The following is a 15,380-nucleotide window of genomic DNA, read 5'->3' on the forward strand; positions in this document are numbered from 1 at the left end:
CTGAAGACCCAATAATCTCGGACAAGTCCTCTGAACATGTCTATACTCACCACACTCAAAACATCCATCTGAATATTGCGGCTAAGGAAACTGAGACTGAACTTGATGGGTTGGCTGACTGCGATAATAACTCTGAAGAAGGGATGCTCGGATGGGAGCTGATGGTGCATTATAAGCTGGCTGCCCTGAAGGAGGTACATAAGGACCACGACCCTCTGAAGCTCCATGGGTTGTCTGAATTGCTGAATGAAATGGCCTGGGATGATGGCCTCTACTAAAAGTACCTCGGCCTCCAGATGAGGCCCCACTAAATCCACCAGAGTGATGAGGCCTCTTGTCAGACCCCTGACCACTCCGCTAAGCTAAAACCATCTCAACGCGTCTGGCCATATTGGCTGTATCCTGAAAAGAAATCTCACTCCCTGCCTCTTTTGCCATCTGCAATCTGATAGGCTAAGCAAGTCCCTCAATAAACCTCCTCACCCTCTCTCTCTCTCTCTCTCTCTCTCTCTCTCTCTCTCTGTAGGAAGTATAATAAGAGCATGATGAGCCAAATCAACAAATCTGATCTCGTACTGAGTGACGGTCATAAAACCCTACTTAAGGTGCTCAAACTACCTCCGATTGTCTTCTCTCTAAGTGATAGAAAGATACTTCTCCAAAAATAGCTGAGAGAATGGGTCCCAAGTGAGAGATGGCAACCCAGCTGGTCTGGCCAAATAATAATTCCTCCACCTTTTCTTAGTGGAACCTGATAGACAAAAAGCAATAAAGTCGACTCCATTGGTCTCCACTATCCCCATGTTCCGTAGAACCTCGTGACAACTGTCCAAATAGTCTTGGGGATCCTTTGAAGATGTACCGCCATAGGTAGTAGTGAAAAGCTTGGTAAACTTGTCCAATATCCACAAGGCATCAGAAGACATAGCTGATCCATCACCGGTCTGTGCTACAACACTTGGTGGAACTACCCCAACTGAATGAGATGCTGGAGTTTGAAACTAGGGAGCCATCTACTCCGGAGTGTGAGTAGCAGGAATCTGTGCTCCTCCCCCAGCCCAGCCTGGGTAACACTCTCCATAAGGGCCACTAGCCGAACCAAAGCATCTAGAAATACTGGGGTAGCTATGAATCCCTATGGAACATGAGTTGGCCCTGCTGGAACAGTCTGGGCCGGGGACTCCTCATCGAACTCTACCTAAAGCTCCGCCACTAGTGCTACTGCTCGAGCTCTAGGCTGTGCCCTACCCCTGCCTCGGCCTCTAGCACGACCTCGATCTTGTCTTATGCCCTTCGAAGGAGCTACCACTGGGGGCTCGGGCTGCTAACCAGCTAATGAAGTGGTACGTGTTCTTACCATCTGCGAAAGAATAGAGTAGAGAATTCAATTAGCATTGAGAGATCAAACCGCACGATAGGGATGAATAGAAGTGAAATTGTTCCTAACTCTGTAGCCTCTAGGGATAAGCACAGATGTCTCCATACCGATCCCTCAGACTTTATCAAGCTTGTCCGTGAATTGTGAGACCTAGGCAACCTAGTGCTCTGATATTAACTTGTCACGACCCGAATTTTCCACCTTCGGGACTATGATGGCGCCTAACATTGCACTCGCTAGGCAAGCCAACGTTGTAGAACATTTCACCTTTTTCCTTTACCCTTTTATGATTAAATTTTAACAAAACTAAATCAGCGAAAATAGAAATGGAAGTACATAATTTAACTGATTACTCATATACTATTAACGAAAGCCGAAATAGATACCACCCAGAAACTGGTGTAACAACTCACGAACATTCTATGAATACTACAAGTAATGATTTGAAAGAAAATACATCTGTCTCGAAGAAAGTAAAATAGAAATAAAGTAAAGATAGAAGGTGACGCCAGGGTCTATGGACGCATACATGACTACCTTGGGTCTCTTGAGTAAGGTATCAACAATCGACCTCTCGACCAGCCACTACCATATCTGAAATCTGCACAGAAAGTACAGAGTACAATATTAGTACAACCGACCTCATGTCCTGGTAAGTGCCGAGCCTAACCTTGATAAAGTAGTGACGAAGCTACGACGTGTCATAAATAATATATATATCCTGCAACAGTTTATAATAGAGCAAAAAGAAGATATAGAATGAAATATGACAGCAAATTGCATTAAATAAACACGGAACCCAGTCGTTCTATCAATACTCAGCTATAACCAGTACTTAAAAGAGTTTCAACACTACAATAATGAACCTCAACAGAAGAAGAATACATAAACAACAACTGATGCGGCACGCATCCCGATCCCACCATATAATTAATAACAATATGAACATTCACCCTTATTACTCCTTGTTGTGGTGTGCAACCCGATCACACCTGTCCACCCTTATTACTCCTCAATATACCACTTTTATTCCTCCTGTTGCGGCAAGCAACCCGGTCCTACTTGTCCACCCTTATTACTCATTGTTGCGGCGTGCAACCTGATCCCACCAGATAATCACATTTCACCCTTATTTCTCCTATTACGGCGTGCAACCTAGTCCCATCACATTAGTACCAATCATACAAATAAAACAAGAATTTCCTAGTTTAGCTCAAACCCCTACAATATTTTACCTCAGATCATCACTGTCATGCCTCATTTTTCCCCTTTTTGATGGGGAAGTCCGAGTATTGACATTCATGGGGGAAATAACTCATTTTCCTTTTGATAATTGGGTATTTGAAGAGTCGTCACCTAATGGATTATGGTGCGTTAGGGCACCTTGAGAGATTAACTCATGGACTAGTTGCATTACCAGAGATCTAAGGTAAGGGCTCGAAATAACCTTGAGGGGAAGGTGTTAGGCACCTCTCGCAGTCCACAACAGTGGGTCTCGATCGAATTTAAACTATGTGAATTAATCATTTTAACAAATAAACAGTTTTAACACGTACTTTCAAGTAAAGGCAAGTTTTGGACATGTATTATTCAAGTAAGGAAAATGGGTTTGAACAATTTGCACATTTGTAAGGAGAAGTAAATTTATTTAAACACCGGGAGTTGGGAAAGAGGGGTCCTAGGTTGGTTAACCTATAGGATCATACCCGCACAATGCCCGGTAAACACTCTTCAACGAGGGGCTACACGTGACATTAGCGTGTGGTCATCATATTCCTTACTACCCAATCCCCTTCCCTGGTCATAGCCTAAAGCGTTCTAGCAACCTTGAAAGATATCCTATGCGTGCACTACCCGTCCCTTCCTTGTGGCCCTGGAGGTATTTAGGACCTCTAATTTAGGTGGTTCTAGACCATCCTAGGAAATTTAAAGGAGAAAAGTCTAAGCGTCAATCAAAACAATTAGGACTGCACTTAAAGAGGGAACAATTAAAGGCTCACATTTACCTCCACAAACATAACAAGTAAGTGGACGTTTTTAAACAACATTTTCAAATATTTAAGAGAAAACCTTAGAACATGAAATCTAGATGAGCAGATATTATACAGTATGGAATTAGGACCAAAGTGTCAAAGAACTGAATCCTACTTGTCTACTGATTCTTTTAAACCTGTTGAATATGAGCAGTAAATGTGTAACATAGATCCTATAGGCATGGTATCTACCCAATTTTACAATATATAACTACCCTCCCCTTTTAACTAATTACCCCACTGTTTGTTTACAATAATTATTATAGACCAATAAATTAAATAAAAATACATAGATAGATCAAAAATTAATCTATAGGAGCCTGAAGTAGGCCCAAATGATTTCCAAGCCTCCAATAATCTCAAATACCAAAGTTCCATAGCCAATTTCATATTTAGGTGTGTCAGAGTTCCCTAAGGACCCCAAGGATCCAGGGCGGTGCTCATACCTAGACCTTTCTCAAATAACAACTGGTTATTGTGTATTGTGGAAATGCCAGCCCTGATATACCAGAGTTCAAAGAGATCTCAAGGGTTTCTAAGCAGTACACATACTAGAGGGGAAGGACCTAGTATTCTAAGAGTAAGTAATAGTGCATAATGGTTTGAAAGAGTTTAAAAGAAAGGTCTTAGGATTGAAAAGAATTTCTGAAAACCATTAGTGATAAAACAGTTTGAGGAAAGTGTAAAGAAGCAATTTGTAGTCAGAACATAAGTCATAGAATAAGCAAACTTTAGGAAGAACTTTGGCAAACAACTTTCACACAAGAGAAGAGGGATTGGGAATACAGAGAGTGCACCTTAATGGAGCATACAAACAACAAGATACATAGAGTTTGAAGGAGGTTCTATAGAACTAGTAGATTAGATAGAACCAGGTCATGCAACAAAGGATCACAGCAAAAACATGTTGAAGCCACTCTGGAGAGAGTAACTTAGCAGGAATAAGGCAGAACAAACAAGGATTTAAATGGACATGCAGGCAAGTGTTAAGAAGTGTAGGCTTGCTAGTTACATAGAAGCAGAGTTTAGATAAATAATAGTCAGTCAAACAGGCTAGTTACATATGTAGACATGTTAAACAAGATGGCAAACAAACAAGTAAAGTGAAAACATGCTAATCACAGGTTTGAAGAGGTAGTGTTTGGCATGCTGAGTAAGCAGTAAGTAGAGGCAAAAATGGACTCAGGCCATATGAACTAAGACAGTAAAAAAACGCATAGGTTTAGATTCTTAAAAATTAATTAGAAGCATACCTAGTTAAAGAATGAAAAACACAAGATGTGAGAAAGGTATTGTGCAGTTTCCAGCCTTGGCTTGCAGCCGGCTAGAACAACTGAGATCACAAGTAGCAAAGAGAGCAGGGAGATAGCCTTTTAGAGTGTAAAGTGATAGTTTTTGAACTATTGTTTGTTTGAAGTTAAAATAAGAGGGGGTTTATATAGTAATCAAGAGCTAAATAAAATAAGGCAAGGGATCAATTATGTAGCAATTAGGGAAATTCAAAGAATCAGTTACATACGTAAAATCAGTAAGTCTCTCCCTTAATCAAGGGATAATCAAATCAACGATAAAAGTAGGATAGATATTTAAGGAAAAGAATCAAGTAAGGTTTGGGTATAGAGTGGGTAATTAGGGTAAATGAACAGAAGTTTTAATTAAGAAAACAATCAATAAGAATGAGCAAATAACAAATAAGGTAAGGGAAAAACTAATTAAGGTAAGGAGTTCAATCAAACTGAGTAGAGAAATAAGAATCAAAAGTTTTGTTAAAGAAAAGAGTCCAAATTAAACCAGAAAATAAGAACTTCAGAATAGTCAAGGGTTCAATCAAAGAGCAAATCACGTAAAGAGTCAGTACGTCTCGTAGACAAAATAAGGCAAGAAATGAATAGTCAGGATTCGACACATAACTTTAATGAAACAAATTACTAAATCAAGAAAACGACACTGATTTAAGGAGAAAAATATCGTCTTAACATGAATAGTCAGAATGAATATAAACATATAGAATCAGTAGGAAAATTGAACTAAGGAACTCAGTAGAGGCATATTAGGATATGAAAACCGTGGGACATCTAAATGGCTAAAGAAAGATCACAAGAACCAAGGCAAGAACAAAGTCAGTACACAATTACTCAAAAACCAAACAAAGAATGTCGAAACAAATTAGGGCTTTTAGTATAAATGAGTTAAGGTTAAAGCAAACCTTACGAAATCAGTCAAGACACAGAAGAAGCAGAAGATCAAACACTCAAAACTATAAACATTTTTGGAAAAGAAATTTTCGAAAACCCTAGTTTAGGGAAATGGAAAACCATTTGAAAATTAGAAGATCCTTGTAAAAAACAGAAGGTTATTTGTAAAAATCATATGAAATAGGTCCAAACATCACAGATCTGTACAGATCTAAGAAGTTTAGAAGAAATTAGGATTTCGAGAAGAACAACATAGAGGTGAAGAAGTAAGCTCATAAACCCATAGATCTAAGGCAATATAGAAAGCTCTTACTCAAAATCACACTGGAACAGCCTGAAACAGGCGAGAAAGGACCATAGATGTAAGCAAACTAACCCTGGTCCCTTGAGGACCTTAGAGATGGTGATACCAGTACAAGAGAGGCCTGGGGTAGTGAGAAACCACCGTATATAGCCATAGATGAGTGACAGCGAGGTCCAATTAGGGTTAGGTTTGTGAGAATTTGAGAGAGAAGGGATTTTAGGGTGGCTGTGTGGTAAGAAATGAGAGGGTTTCGGGGGGGGGGGGTCGTTTAGTTTAATTTAGGAAAGGATGAATCCGGACCGTTGATCAAAATGATCAACGCCCAGGATTTGGCCGGGTATTGGGTTTAAGCGGATGAGTATTGGGCTTGTGGTAGGTTTAGGTTCAGATCGGGCTGGGTATTGGGTCAAAATTAAGGCCAAAATTGAAATAAAATAAGGCCAGATTTTAAATAGCCACTTTTAATAACTAAATAATTTATAAAAAATAATAAATGAGTACCAAAAATATCTTTCGGCACTAAAATGATTTAAAATAGTTATTTAAAATTTTAAAAATATAAAAGACCATTTTATGCATAAGTAATGTAATTATTCATTAGTAAGGCTATTATTGCAAAGATTTGCAATTTAGCTTAAAAAATATAAATATAATTACGAAAAATGCACAAAAATATTTCAATACTATGTTGGCATAAATAATGTATTTGGATGGCTAAATCCTCACAAAAGTAATTTGAAGGATAATTATTGGATATTTATATAATGAAAAGAGGAGAAATAAATTGTTTTGGAGCTTTTAAAACTGTAGAAAAATTATAAAAAATACTTATGCATGCTTATAACTACATATGTACTATTTTGAAAGCATATATACATGTTTAAAAAAATATATGAGGAAAGATTGAGTATCAACAGCTGCCCCTCTTTACCCGAGAAAGATGAAAGAGTTTTTGGGTAAAGAAATGATGGCCAATTTTAACCGGATGAGATGTTTTGAAGGACACAGGACATACTCTGGTCTTTATGCTGCCTACATATCCCCGGTTTTACAGGAATCGAGCCACGTATAGTTCTAGGTTCATTGGCAAAATATGCCGATAAAGTCACTACAAGAACGGACACGAGATGCAAGAGCGGTTATGGTGAGCAGTTAAGTTTGAGATAGTTTGAAAGAACTGGAGTGAGGTCGTTCCTATTAGGATAGCGGTTGCTTGCTGGTCACCTGTAGATGAAGAGATGCTACCAACATGTATTTGTGCGGAAATTTAAACATGATGCAGATTCCCTTTAGACGGTTAAGGATAACGTCCTCGAACCATGATGTCCTGGGCCATGAATTGTTTAGTGAGGGATTCGTAGGCCATGAAATGGTGTTCTCAGGTCATGTAGATGGTTCCTCCGAACCATGATGCCTTTGAATAATGATATGCAAATTTGAGGGATCCTCAGGCCATGGCATGGTGTCTTCCGACTATGAGGATAATGCCTTTTAGACTATGATGCCTTTGGATAGATTGGTGATATTTCAGCCCATGAGATGTAGTAATATGATATTGACAAGACAAGGCTTAGTCTTGTGAAATGAAAGGTAGAGCTTAGCCCGATTGAAAAGCAAATAGATAGTACTAGAATAGAACAATACTTATGCAATTAGAGACAATGCTTAGTTTCATGCAAATGTGGAGGTAGGGATTAGCCTCATGCAAATGTGGAGGCAGGGATTAGCCTCATGCAGGTATAGAGGCAGGGATTAGCCTCATGCAGACAAGGAGGCAAGGATTAGCCTCATGCAGATATGGAGGCAGGGAATAACCTCATGTAGATATGAAGGTAGGGATTAGCCTCATGCAGATATGGAGGCAGGGAATAGCCTCGTGCAGGTATGGAGGCAGGGATTAGCCTCTTGTAGGTATGGAGGCAGGGATTAGCGTCGTGCAGATATGGAGGTAGGGATTAGCCTCTTGCAAATATGGAGGCAAGGATTAGCCTCATGCAAGTATGGAGGCAAGGATTAGACTCATGCAGGTATGGAGGCAGGGATTAGCCTCATGCAGGTATGGAGCAAGGATTAGTCTCATGCAAATATGGAGACTGGGATTAGCCTCATGCAAGTATGGAGGCAAGGATTAGCCTCATGCAAATATGGAGGCAAGGATTGGCAAGGATTAGCCTCATGCAAATATGGAGGCAAGGATTAGCCTGATACAAATATGGAGGCGGAGATTAGCCTCATGCAGGTATGGAGGCAATGATTACCCTCATGCAAATATGGAGGCAAGGATTACCCTCATGCAAGTATGGAGGCAAGGATTAACTTCATGCAAATATGGAGGCAAGGATTAGCCTCATGCAAATATGGAGGCAGGGATTATCCTCATGCAAATATGGAGGCAAGGATTAGCCTCATGCAAGTATGTAGGCAAGGATTAGCCTCATTGAAATATAGAGGCAAGGATTAGCCTCATGCAAGTATACGGGACAAGGCTTAGTCCCATGCAAAGAGCGAGTAGCAAATAAGAGTAGGAAGTTTCTTAGCTGGAGATATATTCGGTGTCTGATGACCTATTTGATAGTGATTTTGCTTTGTGTATACATGTTTGCGAATGCTATCGCTACGTCAAATGTGCATGCGTTCAAAGAAAAATTATGAGTTTTGTGAGGGGGAAGTTGGTTTGTGCTTTTGTATGCTGGCCTTGATTTGTCCGTTTTGGAGGCCTTTTCGGGTTTCCCTGGGTAACCCCTGGCTGTTACAGAAATAGAGTTTTTGAAAAATATGCAATTATTGATAAAAATAGAGTTATTTTAGAAAACATAGTGAAATATCAAGTATTTTAGATGAACTAGTGACTGTAACATATTTCAGAGACATTGTCGCTTCCTCATGTTAGAATTTTGAGGGTCCTCCTCAAAATTCTACCCCAGTTTGGTAGATGATCCTTCAGCTATTTGCGGGTAACGAGCCTCGTTGATCCTTCCTCGAAATTTTGAGAATCCTTCTCACAATTCTGCCCTTGTTTCTTAACCGATTTCTGACTGTCTAACATAAGCTGGCATTGGCTAGATTTGCTCCGGAATTTTTAGGGTCCTCCTCAAAATTCTGACCCAGTTTTTGATCTTGGGGGAAATGGAAATTTTATTATGATATGACCGAACCCATAAGGCTGCCTACGTATCCCCTCTTAAACGGGAATCAGGTCAAGCATAGTTCAATTACATCAAATGAGGAAATGCAAAAGATCTAAGCATAGTATCTCTTTACTGCGTCTGAATTGATTGGTTTTGGCTAGATTTCTCCATCCATCTCTACGAGTAAGAGTGCTCCTTCTTTTAACACCCTATGAACCATGTGAGAACCTTGCTAGTTGGGAGAGAATTTCCCTTTGGTTTTATCTTGATGTGGGAAGATCTTCTTCAACACTAACTGTCCTGGTGTAAATTGCCTTGGTTTGACCCTTTTGTTAAAAGCTCTAGACATTCTGTTCTGGTAAAGCTGACCGTGACATACTGCTTTCATCCTTTTTCCATCTATGAGGGCCAATTGTTCATAGCGGCTCCTTATCCATCATGCATCGCTGAGTTCAACTTCCTGTATGATTCTTAAAGAAGGAATCTCTACCTTGGCTGGGATGACAATGTCGATACCATAAACCATCATGTAGGGAGTTTCTCCGATTGATGTGCGAACTGTAGTGCAGTATCCCAACAAAGCAAAAGGTAGCTTCTCGTGCTATAGTTTATGGTTTTCTACCATCTACCTTAGTATCTTCTTGATGTTTTTGTTGGCGGCTTATACGGATCTATTCATCTGAGGTCTATAGGTTGTGGAATTCTTGTGCTTGATTTTGAAAGTTTCACACAGGGCTTTCATTAGATCATTCTTGAGATTGGCAGCATTATCGGTAACAATGAACTCGGGTACTCCGAATCGGAAAATGATACGATCTTTGACAAAGTCTGCAACGACCTTCTTGGTTACAACTTTGTAAGATGCGGCCTTTACCCATTTAGTGAAGTAATCAATAGCTACCAGAATAAACAAGTGTCCGTTTGAAGCAGCTGGCTCTATCAGACCGATGATATCTATTCCCCAGGCAGCGAATGGCCAAGGTGATATTGTGGCATTGAGCTCATTTGGCGGCACTTTTATCATATCGGCGTGCACTTGACATTGGTCGCATTTGCGGACATATTGGACGCAATCCATCTCTATGGTCATCCAAAAGTAACCGGCTCTAAGTATCTTCTTAGCCAAGACAAAACCATTCATGTGTGGGCCACAGGTCCCAGCATGTATCTCCTCAAGTAGCTTAGAAGCGTTTTTTGCGTCTACACATCTTAGCAATCCCAAATCAGGAGTTCTCATGTACAGGTTTCCTCCGTTGTGGAAGAAGTGATTGGACAATCTCCGGAGTGTGCGTTTCTGAATGTGGTTCGCATGCTCCGGATATTCCCCTTTCGCCAAATACTCCTTGATGTCATGGAACCAAGGTTTGCCATCTATTTCTTCTTTAATATGAGCACAATACGCCGGCTGATTATGGATTCTTACTGGGATGAGATCAATGTAATTCTTGTCCGGATGTTGTATCATGGATGACAAAGTGGCCAATGCATCGACAAACTCATTCTGAATTCTGGGCACATGTCGGAATTCTATCTTTGTGAACCTCTTTCTCAGTTCCTGCACATGGTGCAGATATGGCAATATCTTGGAATTTTTGGTGGCCTATTCTCCTTATACCTGGTGCACCAGCAAATCTGAATCACTGATTACCAGCAACTCTTGAATATTCATGTCGATTGCCATATTGAGTCCTAGTATGCAGGCTTCATATTCTGCCATGTTGTTGGTGCAGGGAAATCTGAGTTTAGCAAATACCGGATAATGTTGCCCTATTTCTAATACCAAAACTGCTCCAATGCCAACTCCTTTGAAATTTGTATCTCTGTCAAAGAACATCCTCCAACCGTCGTATGTTTCGGTAATGTCCTCCCCTATGGACGACACTTCTTCATCAGGAAAATACGTTTTCAAGGGTTCGTATTCTCCTCCTACTAGGTTTTTAGCAAGATGATCTGTCAATGCTTGCCCTTTGACTGCCTTTTGAGTTACGTAGACGATATCAAACTCACTCAACAGTATCTGCCACTTGGCTAGCTTCCCTATTGGCATGTGTTTCTGGAATATGTACTTCAAAGGGTCCATCCTGTATATGAGGTATGTAGTATAGGCACAGAAGTAATGCCTCAACTTCTGCACCGTCCAAGTCAAGGCACAACAAGTGCGCTCTAGCAGAGAGTATCATGCTTCGTAAGGCGTGAACTTCTTACTCAAGTAATATACGGCTTGCTCTTTTCTTCCTGTCTCGTCATGTTGTCCCATAATGCATCCGAAGGCTTCATCAAATATAGATAGATAGAGTAGCAAAGGTCATCCTGGTTCTAGCGGGACCAGAACTGGTGGTGGGGACAAGTACTCCTTAATCTTGTCAAAAGATTTCTGACAGTCCTCTGTCCAGCTTGTCTCGGCATCTTTCCGTAGCATCTTGAAGATGGGTTCACATATGACCGTTGACTGTGCTATGAAGCGACTGATATAGTTGAGACGTCCCAGGAAGCTCATCACGTCCTTTTTGCTCCTAGACGATGGTAACTCCTGAATAGCATTGACTTTAGATGGATCTAGCTCGATCCCTCGACGGCTGACAATGAATCCCAATAACTTTCCCGCTAAAACCCCGAATGCACACTTTGCGGGGTTCAGCTTCAAATTGTACCTTCTTAACCTGTTAAAGAACTTTCTCAAGTCTTCTATGTTATCTGAGGCCCTTTTGGATTTGATAATGACGTCGTCCACATATATTTCTATTTCTTTGTGTATCATATCATGGAAAATGGTCGTCATGGCTCTCATGTAGGTAGCCCCAGCATTCTTTAGACCAAATGGCATCATCTTAGCAGTATACCCCCCATGGTGTAATAAAGGCTGTTTTCTCTGCATCTTCTTCGTCCATCCAAATCTGGTGGTAGCATGCGAAACAATCCACAAAGGATTGGAGTTCGCGCTTGGTGCAGTTATCGATCAGGATGTATATATTTGGCAGTGGGAAGTCATCTTTAGGACTTGCTCTGTTTAAGTCCCGATAGTCAACACATACTCTGACTTTCCCATCTTTCTTCGGTACTGGCACAATGTTATCTAACCAGGTTGGGTACTCAACGACCCTGAGGACTTTGACTTTGATCTGCTTGGTAACCTCCTCCTTGATTTTTAGGCTCATATCTGGCTTGAATTTTCCGAGTCTCTACTTTACTAGCGGGCACATGGGATTAGTAGGCAACTTGTGAGCCATTATGGACATGCTTAAACCGGTCATGTCATCATATGACCATGCAAAAATGTCCTCATATTCTTTTAATAAATGGATGTACTCTTCCTTCTCTATTGGTGACAAGTGAATGCTGATGCGAGTCTCCTTGATGGTCTCGGCATCCCCCAAATTTATTGCTTCGGTGTCGTCCAGGTTGGACTTAGGCTTATTCTCAAAATTTTCAACTTCCCTCACAACTTCCTCAAGTATCTCGTCTTCACCATCCGAGTCACTATTCTCATGTTTAGTTGTCTCATTACATGTCACAGTCATCGCTTCATCAGGAAAAGTAACAATAATGCTGTAGAAAGAAAAATATGAAAGATAACAATAAATAATAAAGAGCAATGTATTTGATTAATACTTTAAACATACAAACGAGTACGGATCGATGAATCGAGTTTTTATTTTGAAACAAATGAATCTTAAAAATGAATTATTGAAAATTTTAAATGCCTAGAATGGCTATAGGAATAAAATCTGCCAAGCTACCCAGGGACTAGGCGGCCTCGGGATGGTCTGGCGGTCCAGTTCCTGAGAATAGGTCCCTTTTCCATAGTCTGAATAGTGAGGCCTTCTTCCTCCTCCTCTTCAATTATTGCACTATAGTCTATGTCTTCATCCTCCAAGAACGGATTCCTCAGCCCTGCTAACGCTTCTTCTTCTGCAGTTCCCTATATTGTGTCAGCTTGGTGAAAAGTCTGATTCAGATGCGACACCAGTTGCTCGAGAGGGTAATAAAGTCCGCACTATAGAGGCGACCAATCATTATACTCTTGCCATGTGTACTGATATCCGAGCCCAAAGATAGTACCATGACCCTTCAGTCGTATCGGTTTAGCGATACCCTGGAGATTCTTTCCAAGCCCCTTGCCAAGTTCATACCTAGACCATGCAAGTATGCTCTCTATTTTGATGCTCCACCATTTGTCTTTCACAACGACATTGACACGTTAAATGTGATGATAGGTTTCCCCTCCTAGCCTTCTTCTATTTCCGATAACCGGGATGGTTTGGCTGGTGTATATAGGGTTACTTCCATCACCGTGAATGATCACTTCCTGATAGTTCCATTCGAATTTCATGGCTTGATGCAGTGTGGAAGCCACGGCCCCAGCGACATAGATCCACAGTCGGCTTAGCAGAAGATTGTACGAGGCTGGTATGTCGAGCACTTAAAACTCGACATCGAACCAAGTTGGCCCCATCTGCAAGCAAAAGTTAATTTCCATGATCGTGGCCCTTTGAGACCCATCAAAAGCTTTCATGTTCATGCTTCCTGCTCGTATTTCATGAAAACCTTTGTCCAACCTTTTCAGAGTGTCCAACAGACAAATATTGAGGCTTAAACCTCCGTCAACCAAGACCTTGGCAATGAATTTGTCTTCAAACTGCACTGTGCTATACAATGCTCTGTTGTGATTCAACCCTTCAGGCGGCAACTCATCTTCGTGGAAGATTATCTTGTGACTTTCCAGCACCTGTCCTACCATATTGGCCATCTCTCCGCAGGTGATATTTTTGGGCACGTAGGTTTCACTCAACACCTTTATTAAAGCATTCTTATGCGCCTCTGAATTTTGCAGTAGTGATAGGATGGATATCTGAGTTGGGGTTTTGTTCAAATGGTCAATGACGGAATACTCCTTTGCTTGTATTTTCCTCCAAAGGTTATCTATCCCTGTTTCAATGACAGGCTGCTTGGTAGTGGCATCCTTACTTGGTCCTCCCAAATGTTCAGGTGTATATACTATTCTGGTCCTGGTCATTCCCTGTGCAGCATCGGATTCTTCTACCTTTGCCTTCCCTTTTTACCGAGCTTCGGCAACGTAATCCCAAGGTATTTCTTTTGAGTGGAAAAGAGGTGTGGTTGATACTGTCATTGTAAAAGGAGTGACCACTTCTACTTCAAACGGAGCAGGGGTGTCTGTAGGCGGAGCCACCTCTACCTCAAATGGAACTGATGCAGTTACCTCAATCTCGATTGGTGACTGAGTCTGTACTACAATAGGAGTAAGTGTGACCGAGGGTTTAAAGTCATTTCCTTCCCGAATAAGCCCAATCGACCCCTCAGGGTCCCATTCTTTGCTCATCTCTATCACATGTACCCCACCACATCTATGATCAGGGAGAGGGTTGTTGTGGACATTGGGTATGGCTTCCTTCGCCTGTATAACCTTGTTGTCAATCAGCGTTTGGATCTTGTCTTTCAATGTTCGGCACTCATCAATGGTGTGCCCTTTCATACCAGAATGGAATGTACATGTTTTGTTTGGGTTGACCCATTGGGATGGGTTTTCTAATGCCGTAGTAAGAATAGATGTAACATAACCAGCGGCTTTCAACCTTTTATATAGCTGGTCGATGGGTTCAGCAATAGCAACGTATTGTCTGGCTGGCTTACGGTCAAAGTTTGGTCGTGGTCTTAGAAAATTTTGGCGAGCTGGAGGTGATTGGAAATGAGATGGTTGGGAATTATAAGTATGATAGGCAGCGACTAGTTGGGAATATCTGGGAGATGAGGGTTGATATGTGGGTGGTGGTTTTTGGTATGTGGGTGTAGGTGTTTGATATGTAAGTGGAGATTTCGGGCCTTGATCCACCATTACTGTCCTAAAATCTCTTTTCTTTGATATGTAGCCTGATTGCAATGCTTTATTTGTGGCCTATAATGCCTCAAAATTCATTATCATCCCATTTTTGATGCCTTCCTTAATTCTTTCCCCAAGCTTGATGATATTAGAGAACTTATGGTTTTCAATGACCATTAATCTTTCATAATACTGCGGATCCTATGCTCTGACGAAGAACTTGTTCATTTGTTCCTCGTCCAAAGATGGTCTGACCTTGGACGCTTCTGACCTCCAATGAGTAGCATACTCGCGGAAGGTTTCCATGGGTTTCTTCTTAAGATTCTGGATGTAGAAAATATCTGGTGTATTCTCTGTATTGAACCTAAACCAGTCCATGAAATCTGATGCCATACTCACCCGATTGGACCATTTCTTGGGATCTTGGCTGATGTACCAGGACAAAGCATCTCCAGTAAGAATCCTCATAAAGAGTTTCATTTGAGTCTTTTCGTCTTTACCGACCC

Source organism: Nicotiana sylvestris, chromosome 8, assembly GCF_000393655.2.
Source record: "Nicotiana sylvestris chromosome 8, ASM39365v2, whole genome shotgun sequence".
Taxonomy (NCBI): domain Eukaryota; kingdom Viridiplantae; phylum Streptophyta; class Magnoliopsida; order Solanales; family Solanaceae; genus Nicotiana; species Nicotiana sylvestris.